A 21700-nucleotide genomic window follows, 5' to 3' on the forward strand; every position below is an offset into this window, starting at 1 on the left:
TTTTTTTTTTGCAAGGGAAACTGGGTTAAGTGGCTTGCCCAAGGCCACACAGCTAGGTAATTATTAAGTGTCTGAGACCAGATTTGAACCCAGGTACTCCTGACTCCAGGGCCAGTGCTTTATCCACTGCACCACCTAGCTGCCCCCTCAAACATCTACTTTTTAAAAAATAAACTTTTAAAATTTAGTATCCAAGCATGCCTCCCAGAGATAGAAAACAAAAATTAGTATTTAAATTAGTAGTCATATAAAGGTGAAGAAAAGACTGAATTCTGGGAACTAGCCTAGTCTTTATTCTCTTTTTCCTCCCAGAATTTTTGTCATCTATTTCTACATGAATGGTTATTCATGGAATGAATTTTATTTGCAGTTAATTGAAGAAAAGTATGCTTTGGTAAAATCACAAAAGTGTCAATTGAATGTCTCAAATGATTACTAAGTAAATCTTTTCCCCTCTTTAGCAAGTCCTAACCACAGAAAAAATGAGAGAAATCAAGACACTGATGACTAGAGATAGACAATAACTCTTCAAAGAAATATTACTGATCCCTGAAAAGTCACAAAATCAGTACAGAATCTGACAAGATGTGCAAAATTACAGGCCCATAGTTTCCCCAAAGTTAAAAAAGTGAGTTTCATCATGTATTTTCTGGTAACAAAATTGATCATCTTGATTGCAATGTGTGTTTGGGTAATCTACCTACATCATGTAGTACCTTGTACATGTGACTCATTCTCTGGGCCATCTCACTCATTGCTCCCTGCTCTCATGCTTTTCAGAGAAGGATCACTACAATATGATTACACTCACATTGCTAAAGGGCAGTAGGGGATATTTTGGGAGGAAATAAGTTTATATTGAAATTCCCTACTCAATATTTTGGCTCGAGGTTCATGATTAAGTGTTGGGAGCCAGGGTCTCTAAGCTGTTTGACACTGTCGTGGCAAGAAGACTCGGGGCAGTCACACTGCCTGATGGAACAAGATTTCCTTCTTCAATATATATATAGGGATTCCATGTATACCCATATTTATAGGTCTATTATTTATTGCAAAACTTACTCATCCTAATAGTGGAATGACTATAAAGGAAGGATTTCAGAGAAATTCCTTGAATAAAACAGATTGTGAACTCTGTCCAAATTTAACAGGACTGCCTCTCCCTGAGATATACAAAATGCTTCAACATTATGAAATCTTTGGAAGATACAGCACTGGGAGTTCCAAGGAGATGTCAGAATATATACAGGGAAACTAGATACAAGATGGGTCAGATAGAATTCCAGGGAAATAACAGTTTTGCCCCCCTTATCATACACAGGAATATATGATAAAGATGGTGAGAGAATAGTTAGTATATGTAACCAATATGTGAACTCTAACAGCCTTAGTTTATTGGCAAAGAATAAAAAGTCATAGAAACTGTAGCGTCTACCAACAAGGGCTGAAAGGAAAATTAGTAATTGAAGGAGTCAACGGACAGGTGGACAAACATAACTACCCTCACTATAGTTTGTCAAGGGAGCATATTGAAAACATTACATATGCGGTACAAAAACATAGAAGCATTCCATTAAACAAATTATATCAAAGATATTCTAAGGAAAGTTCTGTTTAATCAATAACTTTACTATGCAGCAACAAACTAGGCAACAAGCAGGTTGAGGTCATCACGGTCTGAGTCTGAGCAGGGACAGGAAAATTAACTACATGATTGATAATCACACTTGTACCCACTACATGATCAAACATGTAACCATATGAACTATATGATTAATGATGAAAATTGTACACTTTTGTAACCAAGGAAATGATTTTAGTTTGCTTGTTTCATATGATTTTTGAGACTATAAAAATAAATCTAAGCAGCTGACAGTCAGTCAACCTGCTCCTGCCTTTACCCACTTGTTGACTCAACTCATTTCGCCAACTCTGTCCCTCCTGTCGAGTTCTAAGGACCCCGCAGAGGCTGGACCCCCGCAGACTGGCGCAACGAACAGGGACTTGACAGGTAATATACCCTCCCTTTTTTATTTTCCTAGCGGGATAGATAGGTTTCTGCTCGGGGAATCTGCAGGCCCCCTGATGAGAGTTATATCAGGCAAGAAAGGGCAGTAATCTTAAAAACATCATGGGTAATAAAAGTAGACAGAGAGTTTTTTTTTTTATTGAAATTCTGACTCATTTATTACATAAAAGAGGAATCAAGGTTTCTAATGTCCGAGTCGCTCGATTCATCTCATTTGTGCATAAATGCTATCCTTGGTTTCCTGAAAGTGGGTCTATAGATCTTGAAATTTGGTAAAAAGTAGGAGAAGACATCAGAAAATATTATATAGAACAAGGACCAGAGAAAGTTCCTACAGATTTGTTCAGTTTATGGAGCCTGGTCAAGGACACTCTTGATCCTGACCATGAAATTACAAAAATAAATACTAAGTTATCATCTGCAGTTTGTGCTGCAACTGAGGAAACTCCTTTATTAATAAAATCTAGAAATAACTTAAGGGCATCTCTTAGAGATGAGCCTGAGGAAGATCCTCCTCCTGATGAATTAACTCCTGAGGAAGAGGAGGATCTGGAAGAAGAAGCAGCTAGATATAATAATGATTGGGGTGCATTTACTGTAGAAAAGAAAAAAAGAAGGAAAGAAAAACAAGAAAATAGTGACCCCACCTCCATTATCAGGTGTGGGATTTTATGGGGCTATTAAAGAAGCTCTAAAAAATGGAGATATCACCTTTGGGTGTTATCCTGTCATTTTTGATGAAGGAGAAATTGAGGATGATGAGGCCCCCCGATAGGAACCACTCCCATATAAATTATTAAAAGAAATAAAACAAGCCTGTGCCTCTTATGGCCCATCCTCCCCTTATACTTTAACATTAGTAGAGGCTTTGGGAGGACAATGGATGACCCCACACGATTGGAAGCAGACAGCGAAAGCTTGTCTAGAAGGGGGTCAGTATCTCTTGTGGAAAGCTGAATATGAAGATTTAGCTAAAGTTGAAGCAAAGATACCTCCTTTGAAAAGGCTTGGTACCACAGCTGATATGTTATTATGAGAGAATCTGTGGGCTACAGCCCGAGATCAGATGACTCTACCAAAAGAGGTGTTGCATGTTGTTAGCTCCATAGCATTAGGAGCTTGGAAAAAACTTCCCAATAAATCAGGACAAACTTCAGCATTGTCTGATATTAGACAGAAATCAGTGAAAGATATGAGGACTTTTTGAATCGGCTTATGGATACTGCTAAACAATTGATAAACAATGAGGAGGCAGCTGAGTTAATCATAAAATGATTGGCTTTTGACAATGCTAATACCGCCTGTCAAAATATAATGAGGCATCTTAAGAAAACAGGAAGCCTGTCAGATTATGTTAAGGCTTGTGAGGATTTTAACCCTTCCTTCCTGCAAGGTATGACACTAGCTGCAGCCTTGCAAGGACAAACTTATTCATCTTTTGTTAAACAAGCCATACAGAACCAAAGGCAATCAGGTGAAAGAGGAGGAACCTGTTTTTCCTGTGGGCAATTAGATCATTATAGTAGAAATTGCCCAAAAAATCAACAGCAGCGTGTTCCCAGGAGAAATAATCAGACTTGGCAAGAGAACACTACTGACCCACAGGGTAACATGCCAAAAAACACTCTGCCCAAGATGTATGAAAGGTTATCATTGGTTTAAGGATTGTAGATCCAAATATCATAAGGATAGACGCTTGCTTGCTACAGGTCAGGGAAACTTCAGAAGGGGCCAACCCTTGGCCCCTCAACAAATAAAGGGCCCTCGAGGATCAGTATTCACGACCTTCTCAGAGCCACCCCAGGAAGTGCAGGATTGGATCTATCAGCAGCAACCTCAGTCATACTAACCACTGATTCTTTCCCTATGAAAATTAGAACAGGAGTGTATGGTCCTCTCCCTAATAATACAGTAAGATTAATTTTAGGGAGATCATCAACATCCTTACAGGGGATATCAGTAATCCAAGGAGTGATAGATTCTGATTATACAGGAGAGATTCAAATCATGCTTACTCCACCAATAGGAAAAACTGTTCAAATTCATTCAGGGCAGAGAATTGCACAACTCCTTCTAATACCTTTACTTAAGGTTGGGAGCCCAGCCACAAAACATAATAGAGGAAATCGTGGCTTTGGTTCATCTGATTTTGCTTTTTGGATTCAAGCAGTAGGAAAACAAAGACCATTAAAAACTCTGAAGATTAATGGAAAATATATACAAGACATTTTAGACACTGGTGCGGGTGTCTCTTGTATAGCTGGAAAAGATTGGCCTTCTTCATGGCCAGTGCAACCTACCCCCAATAAATTGATTGGAATTGGACAAACCACTGGGATAGGGCAAAGTTCACAAATGCTTAATTGGTTTTCTGATAATGACTCAGGGAAGTTTCTGCCTTATGTTATTCCTTCATTACCCACCTCTCTATGGGGCAGAGACATCCTGTCCCAAATGAGAGTTGTGCTTTCTACCGCAGAGGACTCTAGTCCTATTGCTAGTTCTTCTTCTATAATTCCACCTCCTTTTTTAGGAGGGACCATTGTTCCAAAATTAACAGCTGACCCAATATTATGGAAATCTAATGAGCTGTATGGGTGGAGCAGTGGCCCCCTACTACAGATAAATTACTGGCTGCTTTCTGGCTCCTGGAAAGGTCTGGACATTCTTTTAACTCAGGAGGAGAGTTTGCTTGTATATTCCCACAGGACTCGGACTCATTTATCTGGATCCCTGATCGATTCATCCATCATTATGAGGAAAAAGACAAAATCCACAAAAAGCCCAGAGGAATGATGACTCACAAGGTGTCCCTGTTTCTTCTTTGGTGGACCCAGTTTGGAAGCTCTCTTTTGAAGACATGTTTATTCCTCTACCTGCCTCCAGAAGAAGATGCTCCCTTTGTTAGATCATGTGTTTCAGCACCTTTTGCTCTCTTGTTAGTTCCATCTGATGCTGATTTTATTATAAAAGAAATGTCTCCAGATTTATTTGTTGTTAACTGTACCACCTGTATAATTTCTAATTGCAATGATTCTAAATCTAATGTAAATGCTGTTATTGTAATCCATCAACCCTCTTTTATCCTACTCCCTACTACCCTCAATGAGACATAGTCTGATGATTCTGGGTTATTTGCTTTAGATGTTGTCAGTAATGCTCTCTCCCAGAAAAAAAAAAGATTTATAGTTTCCCTGATACTGGGAATTTCTGCCTTAATTGCTATTATAACTTCTGTTGCCTTGGCTTCTACTGCTGTTATTCACGAAGTGCATACAGCAGACACGGTGGATCAGATTACAAAGAATGTTTCCTGAGCCCTAATGTCACAAGAAATTATTGAGAGGAAGCTAAAAGCTAAGGTTAATGCTTTAGAGGAGACAGTTCTATATTTAGGAGAGCAGTTACAAGATTTGAAAGTTCATCAATCCACTAGGTGTCATTTTTCCCTGAAATCTATCTGTGTTACCCCTCTGACGTGGAATGCTTCAGCTATTCCCTGGGACAATGTTAAGAAGCATGTCCTTGGTATTTGGAATCATTCTGACTTGTCATTAGATTTATCAAAATTACATTCTCAAATATCTGCCTTATCTTCTGCTCCATTGGCTCTTCTGACTCCTGCTGATGTGACTTCCAAATTTTTAACCAACTTGAAGTCTTTTTTTCATTCTCGCAATTTAATAATGTATATTACAGCATCTTTGGGTGTTATGTTATCTCTGTTAACCCTCCTTTTTTGTCTTCCAGTCCAATTCAAGATTATAATAAGATCAATTCGAACAGCCCAAGTTGAACTTTCTACTATCAAATTAAATCTAAAAGGGGGAAATGTTGGGAGCCAGGGTCTCTAAGCTGTTTGATACAGTCGTGACAAGAAGACTCAGGGCAGTCACACTGCCTGATGGAACAACATTTCCTTCTTCAACATATATAGGGATTCCATGTATACCCATATTTATAGGTCTATTATTGATTGCAAAACTTACTCATCCTAATAGTGGAATGACTATAAAGGAAGGATTTCAGAGAAATTCCTTGAATAAAACAGATTGTGAACTCTGTCCAAATTTAACAGGACTGCCTCTCCCTGAGACATACAAAATGCTTTAACATTATGAAATCTTTGGAAGATACAGCACTGGGAGTTCCAAGGAGATGTCAGAATATATACAGGGAAACTAGATACAAGATGGGTCAGATAGAATTGCAGGGAAATTAACAGTTTTGCCCCCCTTATCATACACAGGAATAAATGATAAAGATGGTGAGAGAATAGTTAGTATATGTAACCAATATGTGAACTCTAACAGCCTTAGTTTATTGGCAAAGAATAAAAAGTCATAGAAACTGTAGCGTCTACCAACAAGGACTGAAAGGAAAAATTAGTTATTGAAGGAGTCAATGGACAGGTGGACAAACATAACTACCCTCACTATAGGTTGTCAAGGGAGCATATTGAAAACATTACATATGCAGTACAAAAACATAGAAGCATTCCATTAAACAAATTATATCAAAGATATTCTAAGGAAAGTTCTGTTTAATCAATAACTTTACTATGCAGCAACAAACTAGGCAGCAGGCAGGTTGAGGTCATCACGGTCTGAGCAGGGACAAGAAAATTAACTACATGATTGATAATCACATTTGTACCCACTACATGATCAAACATGTAACCATATGAACTATATGATTAATGATGAAAATTGTACACTTTTGTAACCAAGGAAATGATTTTAGTTTGTTTGTTTCATATGATTTTTGAGACTATAAAAATAAATCTAAGCAGCTAACAGTCAGTCAACCTGCTCCTGCCTTTACCCACTTGTTGACTCAACTCATTTCGCCGACTCTATCCCTCCTGTCAAGTTCCAAGGACCCCGCGGAGGCTGGACCCCCGCAATTAAGGAAAGATCTAGGTTTAGGGATTGATGGAAAAACTGGTACTTGGGACATTAGTACAACGAGTAGCTTTATAATCATGTGACATAGCACCAAAAACAAAATCATGCACACATTATATGATAATATAGATAGAGAGAGATTAATCTCCATAGATACAAGAAGTTCACACAGTTCTAGGGGCAGGAGGTTATGTTGGGGAAGGCATACACTCAAAATAGGTATCAAGCAAGGAAGTTTTATGGTCTAAAAATGGGCTGGTTAAGAACAGGTAATCAAACCAGATAATAAAAGGGATATTCCTAAGGAGACCCAGATGTACAGAGAATTTCTTAGGGTTATTTATTGATACTAGACTTGGGAAAGAGGAGTTTCTTTATTGGGACCAAAAATTGAACAAGAGTTTAAGTTGGCTGTCTAAAGCAACAGAAAGTTAGTGATTCACAGATTGCTACAATCATCCAGAAGCTTTATCATATCTGAAGCTATAATCATTAATTGTTTGACACAGGGTTAAAATAGGTTAGAATACTGGGTTTTTTTTTTTTTTAGGTTTTTTTGCAAGGCAAATGGGGTTAAGTAGCTTGCCCAAGGCCACACAGCTAGGTAAATATTAAGTGTTTGAGACTGGATTTGAACCTAGGTACTCCTGACTCCAGGCCAGTGCTTTATCTACTGTGCCACCTAGCCGCCCCGAGAATATTGTTTAAAAAAAAAAAACCTGTCTGTCCTTGTCTATGAGTTTTAGGACTTCTTAGCCTAAGTGAACCCTATTATTAGTTCTATCAATCTAACCATAATAGGAAACTGTAAGACTCTGAGTTTCTGAAACCTATGAACTTTTGCCTAAATTCTGCTCCTAAGTTTCTGCCTGGTCATCTATGGGACCATGCAAGGGGGGAACCTCCCCGAGGACCTGCATTCAATGATAAAATGACACAATATCTCAAAACAACCAGCAGATGCTTGGAAATTCCCTACTGAACCATATATAAGGTCTCTCCTCACTTTACTCAGGGTTCCAGGATCCTAGCCCTGTCCTAGGATGGAACCCTAGCTTGAGCTAGTTTATTAAACCCTTGCTATTGCATCTCCATCATATCGGGTGTCTCTGTTACGTAATTGGGGACCTTAACGTTTGCGGGCTCCTCCTGGATCCCCAGCAGAGGCCACAAGATGTACGTGGAGGGGTATCTAAAGAAACCAAGTCCATGGCTCTGTATTTGGACTAAACTATCAAGGAACTTAGGTGGACACACTGCTAATGGTCGCAGGCCAGGCTGTGGCGGAAGACATTCCCGACCCTTCTGGAGGTCAGTACTGGAAGGACTGAAGTTTGGAAATGAGATAAGGGAACCCTTCTGCAGGTCAGGAATGACTGATATATGGGAATGAGATAACAATGTTAACCTGATTTTCTTTTAGGACATGGCTAGCAACATGTAGTCCCAACAGAAGGGAGGGATGCTGACTGGTTATCTATCACCTTTGCTTCTTTTGATTTGCTTCTGCTTTGCTTATTGCTCTTAATCATTTAATCTAAGTTCCATCTGGGATGGGAAGGACCCAGACCACTCCTCCGAGCCTGCTCCTAGACCACTTTAAGGAGGTCAAGGGACCATCCTCCTTGATTCTGTGCTGCCAGAGTGTTTCCCCCTCCCTCCCCCTTACAGGAGAGAGAGCTACTTCAGGAGGAATTAGTAAAGTAAGTATTCAGTTTACTCTATTTGAAGAAGACGGGGCAAGGAATGTTCTATTTGGGCTTGGGGATTTTTGAATGACTGCCTTCTCCAGAATTTTAGCAGTTGTATTCAACAAATGTTACATATTAAAACCTTGGAATGGAAGGTGCATTTTTAAAAGTGGAATCATAGCTGTAGTATGAACTATATGACTCTAGTTCGGAATGGTGTGACTTGAGCTCAGGGGGAGCTAATGAAAAGGAATGGTGGAAAATGTGAGTTGTATAGTTTGAGTAAGAGATTCTGGAAGTACTGGGAAAGAAAATCCAGACTTAGAGACAATAGAGGTTTCTTTTGAACCATTTGTTAAGTAAGGAAATTGGTAAAAGTATGTAGACAGAAGGTTTGAGCAGGATTGACTTTGTACACCAAAGATGGACTTTGGGAACTTTGGAAAAAAGTGTACAAATCATTATGAGAAAAGAAGACAGTATAGAACTGTAAGTCTATAGGGAGATATGTGTTTATCTGAGATTGGTGTGATTTAAAATTGCATTAAATTGGTATTTTTGCAATTTTTGGCAATGAATTGATAAGAAAAGTAATAAGCCCCATAAAGTGAAAAGTTTGATATGAAAATGATTGCTAAGTAAATGTTAATTTTATTAATGCTATTATTGTTCCTATAATGTGCTAAGTTAAAGATACCTGTAAATTGAATTAAGAGGTTTGTAAAGAATGTGTTTGAGTTTGAATTCTGATGTCTTATGGCCCCTCCAGAGTCATAGGAGTCAGGACAGACTTGTGAGTTAGCTTTAGAATAACTAAACAAGAGGAAATTAATATTTTACACTGATTGGAATGTGGATCATGTATTTAGGAAGAATCTAGATTGAGTGAGTAATGATAAACAGTAAAGGTAAAAAATTATTACATATCACTTTGATATCTCAAATTGTGGGGAATCTCTAATTCCCAGAACATAGAATGTTCTAATATTAAGAAATGTTGGTCAGTGAAGATAGAAAGTTCTTATAAGTGAGAGCACTGAGAAGTTAGAATTGCACTGATGAAGATAAGAAGAATTTGTAAACTTTTTAGGCTTTTGGAAAGAAAATGATTTAAAACTAATTTGAATGTAACTTTTGGAATTTAAGAGAAACATCAAGAAAATCTTTGAAGTCATAAGAAGGGATTTTTTAGCAACAATTAGTCTTAAGAATTCTTTGTATTTTAAAGATTTAGGGAATAAAGAGAACATACATGCAATTGAAATATGCTGTGTACAATTAGTAAGCTTTGTATAAGAACAATTTAAACTACACTTTTGAGATTTTAAAATTGTTTTGTAATAACAAATTAATTGAAGTTTCACCTATCACATTTGTAAAGATTTTGTTATGAAAAAACAACAACGAGAGAATACCTTGCCAATGGGTTATAGTTTTCAAGGTCCTTTTGGCCCAGAAAATTTGTGAAAGGCTTTGTTTTTCACCTCATGTTTATGAGAGGGAATATTGATATGTGAGTTCAGTGTAGTTTATTATCTGTTAAAGAAGGATTTATACATATTAATGTATTGTTAAATTTAGAGCCCTCAGCTCCTGAATTTCCACACCCCATCCCCCACCCCTGTCACCAGGTCCCTTCTGTTCCCCCTTGGAAGATTCCTTCCATAGTCCAAAAGGGGGAAATACAATTAGCAGGGAAGCTAATGAACATTCCTAGACCCTGCTCCCCTTCCCCCCTGAAGAAATCTACTCTTCTCTCAGAAGATTCCTTCACTGAATAAAAAAAGTGGGGAAGAGGGTAGCAGGAGGATGGTGGGGGAACTCGAAAAATCCTTACCTACTTAAGCCTTACAGGGAAAGAACCCTCCACAGGTGGGATGTGTGATTGGAAAAAAAAAAATTATCTAAGATCCTGGGGTTAAGAGACTCCTTTATTGAAAGGAAATTATGTTTAATGACTATTTTTGGCCATATGGCCTGAGTGATGACTCTCATTGTTTCTAAAGTTTGTGAACTAGTGTTTTGGAAAGCATTCTGAGGGTTCTAAAAGAAGAATACTAGTGTAATATTCTGATATAATTTGTACCGAATGGGAGGAATTAAATAACCTAGATTGTTAAATTAGTTTGGGATTAAACTTTTTTTAACACTATTGTAACTTTTGCAAGGAGTTTGGGATTTTTAAAACTCTATTGTAACACCTTTGGGTTAAGAAAAGTGGTATTGGGTTACTAAGAAGAGAAACACCTAGGTTATGAGGGATGTTTACTGATGTCTTTTTTGGGGAAAAGCTCTAATTGGTTTTAATGTTGAGTTTAATAATGCTAATAGTGTTTTTCTTTTGGATAGACCTTTTGGAATGTGAGTGCTAGATTCTCTGTATAAAGGTCCTCTAAGTTTTTTATCAAACTAAGCTGTTGGAATGTTAGTTGAATTGTAATGACATTGGGGTTTTAAATGTCTCATTTGTATGAGATTGGATTCTGAGAATTTGGTTAGAGACAAAAATGTAAAGAACATGGGATGGTCATTTTGCTTTTGTTCAACAGAAAATGAGATGTTTAAGAATCTTAATGTTTAATGTATATTAGCAATGTATGTTTAAAGAAGTCAAGAATGTGGACTTCTCTTGGTAACTGCAGACAGTTGATGGGGGGCTCTGAACAAATTACAATTGTAGGCCCAATTGTAAGGTAACTTATTGATGAATAAGATGATTTTATCAGTTATGTGATATTATTTTGTAACTGCAAAGAGATAATATTTGCAATATTTAGCTATCTCTTGTGAAAATGTTTTTTTTAAATACTGTATTGTTAAAGCATAGGATTAATGTGATTGCTTTGAAGAGCAATAAGGAAAATATGAAAAAGTATGACACTTTCTGGGATAGATCTGTGCGTTCATGAATAATGTCATAATGGAGGAATTACTTTGTACAATCTTGTAATTTGTGTGTTACTCTGTTACTCACAGAAATTAATAGAGCATGTTGGAAATTTAAAGCTACCTAAGATGTTTTAATGGTTTTAACGAATTCTGAAAATTAATTTGTATGTTAGGGGAGGCTAGTTTGCACAGTGGTTAGAGCACTGGCCCTGGAGTCAGGAGACCTGGGTTCAGGTCAGGCCTCAGATACTTGGTGATTGTCTAGCTGTGCAACCTTGGACAAGTCATTTAACCCGATTTGCCTTGCATGATTTCAGACAAAGGGATGTCTGAATGTAAGAGGTAGGAGACAGGCCTGTAGGGCCAGTCATAGTTAGAATACCAGATGTTAGGCAAAGACCCAGGAAGGATAATCCAAGGTTTAGGTAGGGGGTTTCATTAATTGGGACTCCATTAAGATTATAATTGGAATTTAGTGAATTGTTTTCACTGGAAGTTCTAACTAGGTAAAACAACCATTTTAGATCATGGGACTTTTAATTGATTTTCTCTTATGTCAGATACCAGGATGGTCAACAAAAAGGAAATGCCACTGGGTAAATGTCATGTTCTTGCAGCCAAGGAAGCAAAGATGTCTGGTGACTGGGATGGGTGGCCAAAGGGGCAACTTCTCAGTAAGGCTGAGGTTGAACCCCTTTGACTTGATTTCCCCAAAATGACATTTGGCTAATATCTCACCTGGAAGAATAAATCTGGACTGAGACATTTGACTTACCCATGTGACCTCTACCTGGACACTGACATGCAATACTTATATTTATAAAGGAATTTTCCTTTAATGTCCTGGATCTTTATGGTTATTTACTAAGCAAACTAGAAAAAGAAATTTTAGGTGAATTGGATCCAATAGCCAGAGATAGGTTAGGTGGATTAGGTGTGTGGCTCTGACACCTGCTAACAGCTACATGTTATGATAGGAATTAAGTTTCTTTAATTTTTAGAAGGGATATTTAGGTAAGAAGAAGAATGGGAAATTCTTAGGATAATTATAGTTCTAAGGTCTAGCTTAAGGAAAGGAATGTGAGTCAGATAAGTATATCAGGAAAAGGAAAATCAATGCTTTATTTGAGAATATTTTGAAAAAGTTCATTTTGGTTAAGGATGTTTGAGCCATTATTGTAATGACCAAAGGCTAAGTTTGTTTTATTTTTAAACCATATGCTGGGTACTCTGAACTAAGATGATTGTTGAATGTATGTTACAAGCTTGAGACAGTATGACAATTCTCATTGGGAGTTTGCTCATATAGTGAAAGTTTATTGTGTTAAATATAAGTATGTGCATCAATATGGCAATAAGGCAAAATGTAATTTGCAATAAACCCCCAAAATCTCATTGTCTTGTGAAGAAAACATGTGTTTTGATCTAAGTAAAATGTTAAGCAGGTTGTTTACCAGAAGACACAGTTTCAACTAGTTATCTGAGCTGGAGAGGACTTTTTTGGAACAGATTGAGAAGAGGCAGAATAACATCTGAGGTCTCCAGGAGAGGGGAGAAGAGAGCAGAGACACTGCGCCAGTGCATCTCATGGTTCAACCAATCCCCATGGCTCACCACATTGATCTCTACCCTGATTGGCCCTCTGATACTGCTTTTACTCCTCCTTACCTTTGGGCCCTGCATATTAAAACAATTGCTTGCTTTCATTAGGAATAGGTTCAACACTATCCAACTAATGGTACTCAGGCAGTCTTCCCGGGGGTTCTGTGCATCCCTTTGAGGAGCATGAGTGCTCCTGGATTGAACAAGAAGAGGAGGGAATGTAAGACCCTGAGTTCTGAAACCTATGAACTTTTGCCTAAATTCTGCTCCTAAGTTTCTGCCTGGTCATCTATGGGACCATGCAAGGGGGGAACCTCCCCGAGGACCTGCATTCAATGATAACATGCCACACTATCTCAAGACAACCAGCAGATGCTTGGAAATTCCCTACTTAACCATATATAAGGTCTCTCCTCACTTTACTCGGAGTTCCAGGATCCTAGCCCTGTCCTAGGACAGAACCCTAGCTTGAGCTAGTTTAATAAACCCTTGCTATTGCATCCCCATCGTGTCAAGTGCCTCTGTCCCGTAATTGGGGACTTTTCTCGGACCTTAACGAAACAATACATTTCAGAAATTGAAATCATCTTGTCCCCACCAAAACAATTCTAGTTACTTATATTTTACTTATAATTCATTTCTATTTTCCCCTACCAGCCACTTAGAATAATTCTATTTTCGATTAAAAACATAACCATTTGCTTAACAAGGCAAAAGAAATATCACTGGTATTTATATATTAAGGGAAATACATAAATAAAAATTATCATAAATCACACATATGTCTGGGTGTCTGTAATTAGCAGTTGTGGAGGAGGGTGGATGCACACAGTAACCTAACTCCTTGAAGGAGTCAGTGTCCCCTTCTGTTTTAGGAACTTTACATAAAATTCCTTTGTTAAATGTATCTATTATTTAGATTATACCAGGGCTAAGCTGAACTGAACCATGATGTACTTGTTTAATATCACTGGAATCAAAGTCTTAGCCGAACTACTCAATGTACCAAGTTACTTCCCTGATTCTCTACTCCAGACCATTCATTTTCTCTGTTAGATTTATTCTTTAGCAGCAACTGTAGCATCCATCAGGTTTGGCTTCAAAATATGCTGATAGAAACCTGTCCTTTCATCTTTCTCCCTTTCATTATTTTTGGGTTCAAACTCTGTATCCTCTGAGAATGACTACATTGAGTTAATAAATTAGTCATCAAATTCTCATCCTTTTTCAATATACAGAAAAATTACATTTATTCTCAATTCAAAAGAATTTTCCATTTCTTCTTTTTTTATATTACATTTATATGACACAATCTGTTTAACCATTTTCCATTAGGAAAACAGTTCCCCTTAGTTTCCAATTTTTGTCACACACAAAATGAATTGTCGTAAATAATTTATACATGCATCCTTTCCCTGTTTTGTTTTATTTATACTCTTTGGATCATGGACCTAGCAGTGGTATGAGGCATTTAAGTGGCATAATATATGAGTGCAGAAAGATCAGAGTTTGAATTTTACCTTAAATACTTAGTATGTGAACTTGAAAGCTATTTAGCCATTCTTAGCCTGTTTCCTTATTTTCAAAATATAAAGATAGCATATAATTCCTAGGATTGTTATGAGATTAAAATAAGATAATATCTGTAAGCCTTAATATGTTACACAAATATTAGCTATTGTTACTGAGTCAAAGGCTATGGGTACAGTTTAATGAATTTGGAAGCATAGTTCCAAATTGCTTCCCAGAATGGATAAATCAATTCATAGTTCCACTAAATAATGCCTTAGTGTACCTCTTTTTTTCTGCAATCCCTTAACCAATTGTCATTTTCCTCTTTTGTCATCTTTCCAGTCTAATGGATATGAGGAAAACCCAAGAGTTGCTTTAATTTGCTTTTCTCCACATAGAGATTTTTTTCACATGGTTATTGATAGTTTTGATTTCTTACTTTGAAAGCCTCCTGTTCATATCCTTTGACCATCTGCTTAATGGAGTGTGTGACTTAGTCATTCTTCATCTGTAAAATGGAGATAGCAACACTTATCTCAGAGTTGCTATGAAGATCAAATGAGGTAATATTTGTTAAGTGCTTAGCACCTGGCATATAGTAGCTGCTATAGAAATGCTTGTATCTTTTCTCACCACCGTTCTTACAAATCTGAATTAGTTTCTTGTGTATATGAGACCTTTATCATAGAAACTTCCTGCAGTGATACCCTAAAGATTTCCCTACTTATCTATTTCACTTCTAATTAGATTTGTTTGTACAAAAATTTTTCAGTTTTTTTAAAATTGTGTCATTGTCCCTTACCTTATTTAGCTATGAATTCTTCCTCTATCCTTAGGTCCAAAAAGTAATTTTTTTTCCCTTCTCCTCTATTTTATTTATGAAATGACCTTCATATTAGGTCAAATGTCTATTTGGAGCCTTCATTATAGTGCAATGTGAAATATTGATCTTGTAGCCCTGCTACTATACAATTTTATCAGCAGTTTTTTTTTGGACAAAAAGTGAGCTCTTTACTCTGTAACTAAGATCTTTGAGTTACTGAATACTGTGCTATAGTGCTTGTTTGCTTCTGGAAATTATGAATCCAGTTTGTTCCACTGTTTTTCTCTGTTTTTTGTCTCTGTTTTTTGTCTCTGTTTTTCTCTCTCTGTCTCTGTCTCTGTCATTATCTCTCTCTCTCTCTCTCTCTCTCTCTCTCTGTGACTCTGTCTCTTTCTATCTCTTTGTCTCTAACTCTTTTTTTCTCTCTGAACTCTTTTTCTCTTTCTATCTCTCTCTCTTTTTATCTATATCTTTTTTTTCTTTCTCTACTCTCTGTCTCCTCCCTACCACCCCCCAATATAATTCATTTAATGTTCTGCTTTGTAGACTAGTTGGAGATCAGGACTGATAGACACCTCCAATCCCCCCTTTTTCCTCCATTTAAAAAATTACACTTCAGATTCTTTATCTTTTTTGCTTTCATATGAATTTCATATTTTTTCTAGACCTTTAAAATATTCCTTGTGTAGTTTGATTTGTACAGAAAACAAATGTACTTTGACTTGATCACTACAAAATACATATAGTAAAGGCAATGGTGGTGTACTGCATTTTTATTCTCTCTCATATCTCTAATTTCTTTCCAATTCTCTTTTCCTTCCCATTCCATTCATCCTCCCTCCTTTTCCCCCCTCCCCAGAAGATAAAGAAAAAAAGGATGTTTAAACACAAAAGCATTGAATCATAGTGGACAATACATTCTATGTGCATTATAAAATAAAATGATGCAAAATACCATACATAAAGTTTCTTCATCCAGGATTTTTTCCTAAAATAAAAGAGTGATGGGGGGTGGGGGATGGAGGGAGCGAAGCAAGATTAGGGGAAACATTGTAAAACTCAAAATAAAATCTTTCCTAAAAAGAATGAATGAGAGTTCACTAAAGCAAGCATTAACTTGAATATAAACCCTGATTCTAGATTCACAATGTGTGATCATTGGATTTCTGCCTTCTTGTTTTACTGAGGCTACCTGATGCAATCAACACCTCAGGTTCTATATCCCTGGAGCTACAGATAAATACTTGTCCTTTTACTCTTTGGAGTCATATAGATACATAGTCAGTAATGGGAGCTTCTAATAGTATTTACTTGTCATGGCTCATTTGTTTATAAAAAGAAATTGGTAATATATGAACTTAACTCAAATGAGTATGGCATTACTGACCATAGTAATAAATCCAGGAAAGGAAACAGTCACTGAAATAATAAACATTTATGTAACGGTATTCTCCTTTCAGACTTTTGAAAATCTTTAAAGAGAATAATAATAGACAATAATAAAGACCATGAGAAGGAAGGGTGCATCCCATTCAAACTACATTTGTGTTAGTGAAGAGAAAACTCCTTTCAGATTTCTGTGGATGAAATTGTTTCTTAAAAAGACTAATGAGTAAAATTAATTTGTGCCTCACAAAACCTCTTGTAATGTTTTGTATAGTGTATTTGCACATGAAAAGGTCAGGAAACCATCTGAGCAGCCACCAAAGACAATTAAACTCCTCTGCTCTCAGTCATAGATTGTCTTGGTACCTTTTCTTCATCGAACTCATTTGAATGGACGAATAGAAGAGACTTAGTTTTAAGAAACTCAGAGATTATTTGGGAAATGGTCATTTCTTGGATCTAGCCAGTCCTACAGAAATAAAAATTTAGGAGATACACTAGTCACATAACTTAAGTTAAAGATTCTCACCAAAGGGACCCTAGCTTTGTGCTAAGAAAAACTATTAAAAACAAAGGAGAGATTTAAAGGACAACACAGTGATACTCAGCTAAGAATTGCAGCTAAGTCTGAAACTGGAATTAGTGAAGACTAGCTACCTAGGAAGAAAGTACTAGTTGAGTGAAGTGACCCATTCAGCATAAACACTGTGCTGGGAGAGTCCAGCACAGACACCTTAAATTTAGGAGGGTATCAGGAGAAGTGAATAGATTTTGAATTCCTGTCATGCCTAAGCCTTGATTTGTCATGGTTCTTTGTATTTTCTCCAAATAGGCCTCACTATCAATGTAACAAAAAATGTATGTACCCACTCTTCTTACTGATGCTTTGCATATTTCTGGGAAAGTAATCCCAGGGTTTATTGAAAGAATGACTTGTCACTACTGCAACCTAAGTAAATGTCTACTTTGTGCTGATTGTATCTACTGGGGGGCTGTTTAAGGTAACTACTGAAGGTTTGTGAACTATAATTTTAGAAGTCCAGATACAGAGACTATACCCTCTACCTAGGGAATAGAAGTGCTCTCCAAGGACATAACTAAAGAATGAGAATACAAATTGAGGGGAGTAGTCTAGAGGATTAAATAGGGACAGAAAGGAATTTTAAAGCAATGAAAACAATATCAGTCTCATTCCTTATTGAATAGTATTCCTTATGTTTTTCCCTCCTTCCCTCCTCCCTCCCCTCCCTCCTCTCCCCCCCACCCCATCATCCTCTTAAATTCAGAGACATGTATATAGGATATTCAGGGGGAACAAACACTTCTGTATAAGACTTGTCAAATTTTTTTCAAGGTTGCTCATCCATCTTGGATGTCCACCTTTTATCCTACTCTCACCCATGGCTTCGAGAAACTGTAACATACCCAGAGACCACATGCTAGTAAAACCTTCTTGGCAAATAGGCTAAACCAAATTGAGAATAACCAATAGACCTCAAACCCTTTAGAGAGTTTCTTGCATTCAGCATTGTTGATTTGTACAGAAACCAAATGTACTTTGACTTGATCACTACAGAAACAATGTAATTTCGTGCATTTGAAGATTTCCCCCTCCCCTCTACCCCTCAGATTCAGGCAGATGAGAACAATTTGTTGCAGTGGTCATGAAGGCAGTTGAAGTAGACTTGGTCAGAGCTTGATCAGACATTCAAGATCCCAAGGTTATCCACTGAAACCCAGATCATCACCAGTTAATTTTATTTTTGTCTTACTACTTGACTGATCACTCTGGAACAGAGGGCAAAGATGATGACTTTGTGCAACTCTGCCTCACTTAAAGTCAATTCATACATGAGTCAGGACATAACCTTGTGATGTCATTGGTCCTCTTTGAAAGTGAAGGATGAACAATAAATTTAGGAATCAAGTTTTCTCACTCCTGGTAATTAAGGACTAACTCACATTCTGTCTATAGCCAAATTATAGACTTGCATGGATCTTAGAGGCTGAGGGCTTCAATGGAGGGTTGAATTTGCAAACTTTCTCTATTCCTATAATTCCCATAATTCCCAATTTGAAATCTTCATGCTGGCACTTCCTGCTAGCACATGATGCATATCAGATACTATTTATCCTAATTTGTTTATTAGCTTTCTCAAAGCTAGGATGCATCATATCCTTGCTCTTTTTCAAGGTACTGTGACCCCAGGAGCTCTCTCTATTTCTCCTCTGTCTTTTTTATGAGAAAATTTGTTCTCTATACTCTTTTTTAGTTTTTGCAAGTCAGTGGAGTTAAGTGACTCACCCAAAGATACACAGCAAGGTAATTATTAAGTGTCTGAGGCCAGATATGAATTCAGAGTGAGTGCTCTCTCCATTTCAGCTAATTCTGTGACTTCTTTTTCTAACCTATCCAGTGTTTCCTTGTTAGCCCTTTCACTTTCATTTTTAAGCAGACCCAAATCAGGATAGAATAAGTTGTTAAGGACTGGAGAGCTGGGTGTCTCTTGATGAGACCTAGGAGCAGAAGTATGCGTTTCTGTGTTAAACTTCCTGGGGCATTGTAAGTGCGATTCATCTGCATAAACAGATCTAACCAAATTATGCATAAAAAATTCCTTCAGTGACAGGTTCATGCTTATGAAGTTCAGTCATTTGTTCCCCTACTATGATCCAATCATTCATGTCACTGGCCATTTTTTTCTAGCACCCAGGGGGATGCTTTATAAACTACTTCTAAATATTTCCTATATTTCCTAATATCTCTGATTTGTACTGTACAACTCTGTTTCTTTAAGGCTTTATATAATAATCTTATGTGTGCATCTTTATCTGAAACTCCCAAATACTTGTCCCATGATAAGAATATTCTTACCTCACTAGTTCCTACACTGGGCTGAGCCAGAGACCTCCTGGATCCACGGAGGCTGATCCGCCCTGTGGTTGAAGTCCTTTGAGGATCTTCCCCTACCACTTTGGGTGCCAAGTGTACCAATCTTGAGTTCTTTGACCAGCAAAGAACTTGTTCTCAACTACAGTGAAAGAACGAAAGACAAGAGCCTCTTTTCTTAGGAACAAAAGACCAAAAGACCACTTTATTGAGTATTCTTAACTTCTATATATCTTACCAGTGCCCTTGGACAGCACAAACATATCTTGTGAGATAATCAATGAGAGCCAACCATGCAAAAAGATCATAAAGTTGTTTGCCCAAATTCTTGTCACATTTCCTTATCTTTACAGTTTGGGTATAATCCTGTTATTTCAGGATGAACCACTTTCTGGGGAAACACAAAAGTAGGAGAATGAAGATGTCCCGAGATACCAAGCCAGCAGTATTGCAAAGCAACAGAGGGGCAAGAGGGTCTTGGAGACCTTTATCCTTGTTATCTCACAGCTGTGGTCCTCAAGGATCACCAACACTCTCCCACCAAACATTGACTGGCTATGTCATCTTCCTCCATATCCAAAGGAGACACTATATCCAACAGGTTTAGTTGTGAAGACAGAGATAACACCAGGAAGGATGAGCTCTGACAGTCAAGAAGAGAACCAGAGCCTTGTCCATCACTTGAGCCATGGGGTGGAATAGGTTCAGAATCTCCTATTAAGTAACTTATTCAGCTTACATGTTGTTTCCATAGGGTGAAGTGTAAGCCTACCACAAGAAAATGAAAGGGCATCAAGGAGGTATGAACTGCCTTGTATGTGAGGGAATAGTGTGGACCTAAGTATGTTCCACCCTTTTCCACCTAACTTCATTTCCTCTGATTGATTTAGTCTATTATCAATGAGTCAACCAGTTGTAATGGGCCTGAAAATGAGCCAGACAGAGCTGGCAAGGTTCAAATGGTTGTCAATCAGAATGAGAGAGCCAGAGCAGAGCTAAGAGCTGGCTTAGTCCCTGGGGTAGGGAGAGTTAAGCTTCCATATATACATAGCCCTCACACTAGGGAGTCTTGAATGGTAGAAATGAAGAAATAGGGGAGGAACTTCAGCACCATATGACCACACATACATGCTCTCTACCATATGGTCAGAAGGGAGACTGCAGTAGAGCAAAGTCAATTATAGAGAAGCAAATGATAATAACAACTAGCATTTACATACAACTTTAAAAGGTTTGTAAAAGGCTTTATATATGTGATCTTCACAAAAAACTGGGAGATAGGTGATATTAGTGCCCACATTTTATACATAAGAAAATGGGTTGAAGAGGTTGATTGATTTGTTTACTATCACATAACCAATGTCTGAGGTAGACTTTGAACTCAGGTTTTCTTGATTCCAAGACCAAACTAATATGCCCTCTACCACTTAACTGCCCAAAAAATCTCAGTTCTAGCTTTCTAGGAAAATAGCATCAAAGAGTCCTGGGACACAGTCTTCTAGAAATAAAACTGGGGAATGCTAACCCTAAGTCCATCTATGGAGAGTCAGTAGAGCCCATCAAAGCAAGACATGGCAGCAGCCAGAGGTGGTGATGGAGTAATAAGAGATCCTGGACTCAGCCATCTGGAGAAAAGAGGACCAAGACAGGAACTAAGGAAGAAACTTAGACTTTGTCCTATGCTATTAATGAGAGGAATTACTGGGCTGTAGGCCTCTCTAATATCCCCAAGTGTGCTTCCTTTCTACAAGAAGTCCAAAATATTGGTGCATTACTTTATAGTATCTTGTATTATATAGGCTAGAAGTCTACAAAGGTCTCCAAATTAGAAGTTTGAATATACTAGAATGAAAGGTATTATTAACTGTGTAGAAACCTGAATTTCGATTATAGGGACAGTCTAAACCACAAGGTGGTGCTAAGAACCTGTAGGACTGCGCAGGGCTCTTGGCCTTTTATTGTTTCACATTT

Source organism: Macrotis lagotis, chromosome 1, assembly GCF_037893015.1.
Source record: "Macrotis lagotis isolate mMagLag1 chromosome 1, bilby.v1.9.chrom.fasta, whole genome shotgun sequence".
Lineage (NCBI taxonomy): Eukaryota > Metazoa > Chordata > Mammalia > Peramelemorphia > Peramelidae > Macrotis > Macrotis lagotis.